Genomic DNA, 2,994 nt, shown 5'->3' on the forward strand with positions numbered 1-2,994 from the left:
ACTAGACTTATGGATCTATTTTATCTAACACAACAAAGTATAGATCAAGAACAATTGAGAATTGGACATCAATACAGTGGCACGCGCCATCATCTAGAAATTAAGACGTTTCAGATTCAATTCTCATCACTAGTATCTTGAATGAGGTCCCTTTGTTTAGATTTTTATTTTCTTATAGTAAACCTATGGATCTATTTTATTAAAAAAAATGAAGAATTGGAATGAAAAAAAAAGATAAAATATCAACCAGGAAAATGTGAAAGATTGCAACTATATATATACATATGTATGCGATCACATTAATAAAAGGAAATTATTAGCGGACACATGGAAATTAAAAATGTCGAGATCATGTTATAGGGAACAATGTTAGAAGTGAACAGAAAGAAATATTCTAATACAAAATCCAGTAGAAAGATTCCAATAAAACAAAAAGTTATGGTTGAATTACAAGGGACGAGCATGACACAAAACTGAGGAAAATAGATAGAGGCGGGGTTGACATTGCCTTCGACCTGCAATTAAGAAGTCTTGAACTCAATTTATATCAATAGGACTCTTTCGGGATCAAATTATAGAATTCAAAAGTTTAGACGCCTCGGTTATTTGAAGAAGAGGGAACCTATAAGAAATATTATAACTTAGAGTAAACTGTCAATTTATAAACTTAGTGTTGATCAGTGGTTAGAGAAAAAGGAGAGGCATAAAGCAAATCATCATCAGTTAATCCAATAATTGTTCTCCCAATCATTGACCATCTAGTATTTCCTCCCAACCCTAATCCGAGCTGCTTCTTGAGACTATCATTTGCTCTCATTCGGTTGATGGTCGCTGAGTCTTCAATGTTCGTCACATTTCCCCATTTAACTGGAAGGGCGAGGTGGCTGCTGGGTCATATCAAGCCCTCTCTCGGTTCCCTCCCAATCAACCTTTCTTTCTTTCTTTTGGTGCTCCTCCTATACCCTTTGATCGCTTTCCAAACGTTTGGGGCTTCTAAGGCATGCCATTGGTCCTCCGCTTCAAGGGGTTTCCTGCAGAGAGTTTCTTCTTTTTATTGGGTTTCGGGATTGACTTCTCATGAACTTTTGTCAAGGTGAGGTTTAGGGCATCAAGGCAGAGATGGAAGCATCTTCTGGCAATCCACTGAGAGAGAGAGAGAGAGAGAGAAGCAGGGGAGGTGCCGGCCAGGAGGGTCCCCCTCCGATCTACACCTCTCCACTGTGTTTTTTTAAAAAAAAATGTTCTATTCATTTTATTGATCTTTTTAAGAATTAATTTGATGGCATACATGCCACCTCAGCGATTCATAACGGCCAACTAACGGAGGACTATTTTGTCTTGCGGATTGAACATTCAAGGACCATTGTGTTGGCAAAAACTTTTTGAAAACTAAAGTGATGGCCGACAAATCTTTTGAGAATCAAACTAACAGTTTACTCTATACAGTAAAAAAATCATGAAATAAAATTTTAAAAGGAACACAACAAAATATGGTAAGACTATAATTGTATGGTACACATTTCAAAACTTGTGAACGCTCAATGCATGGGTATAGTAATTAAGAGGTTATTACTCCAGATATCTCATAGTATCATCCGTTTCTCAAATCTATCACATGATTTAAAAATTGCACAAAAAATCTCATTATTTACATTTGGTTCCAAATCTATCATGACCTTAATTTTTCCGTCAACATTTAACAAGTGTTGCTAATTTGGAACGTAAGTGGGTCCATTCTTGTCACTTTGGCCCTTTATCCGAGATAGATTTGAGAAAAAATTAAATTATAGGATAGGTTTGAAACTTACTTACGTTTCATTAATGGATAAATTGAAGACGAGATAAATTTGGAACAAGATGTAACCATAGGCCTTTTTGGGTAATTTTTAAAGCATGAGATAGATTTGAAAAAAGGAAAAATCATGGATATATGACGTAATAACTTCAATAATTAATTATATTTTCAAATGTACTATTCTTCGTAGTACCTACTGGACTAAGTACCAATCTAACAAAAATCCTTTGTACTGAGAAATTTTTTGGCAATTTTATTTATATTGTTTTGTGGAATGACAAAATACTAATTAGGTTACAATACATGAACAAACGGGGCATTGTCCACCATAGCCTCTTCCTCTGTGTATTTATATTCTCTCTTTGAAAGAAAGGAGAAAGTGGTAGTGGTGGCTCACCCCAGATGACCACCATTCGAAACGATGTCGTTGGTGGCTTCTGAGACTGTCGATAGTCTCGCTTGAGTAGTGGTGTCCCTCTCTTGAGAGTTGAGAGAGAGAGAGAGAGAAGCGAAAGTGGTAGTTGGTGACTGATCACTATGGTCCCTTCCTCTTTCTTTTTCGTATCTCCTCGAAGAATTAATTATTTTTACTTTTTATTTTTTATTTTACTAATTAAATAAAATATTTTAAAATAAAAAAGTCTTATATATCATTTTATGTAATGTGATGGTCCTATTCAGTAAAAAGTAAAACATAAAATGGAGATTATCGCATTTTATTCGTGCAAAATGTAACGATTGAAATTGTAATTTTATTAGCATATTGTTAATAAGGTCATTATAACTCCTTCGGCTTGGATTACATATCTCAATCATCAATCGATCTTTCCAAATTCCAAATACAATAGCTTCATAAAAAGTTTATCAATTGTGTCAATTGTGGATCTTCTTCTTCTTCTTCTTTGATGATTGCTAAAAGACGTGAGGATTGAAATTGTAATTTTATTAGTATATTATTAATAAGGTCATTATAACTCATTCAGCTTGGATTATATATCTCAATCATCAATCGATCGATCCAAACTCCAAACACAATAGCTTTCTTCTTCTTCTTCTTCTTCTTCGATGATTGGTAAAAAATGTGAGGATTGAAATTGTAATTTTATTAGCATATTGTTAATAAGGTCATTATAACTCCTTCAACTTGGATTATATATCTCAATTATCAACCGATCGTTCCAAATTCCAAACACAATAGC

The sequence above is a fragment of the Punica granatum genome, chromosome 2, assembly GCF_007655135.1.
Source record: "Punica granatum isolate Tunisia-2019 chromosome 2, ASM765513v2, whole genome shotgun sequence".
NCBI classification, from domain to species: Eukaryota; Viridiplantae; Streptophyta; class Magnoliopsida; order Myrtales; family Lythraceae; genus Punica; species Punica granatum.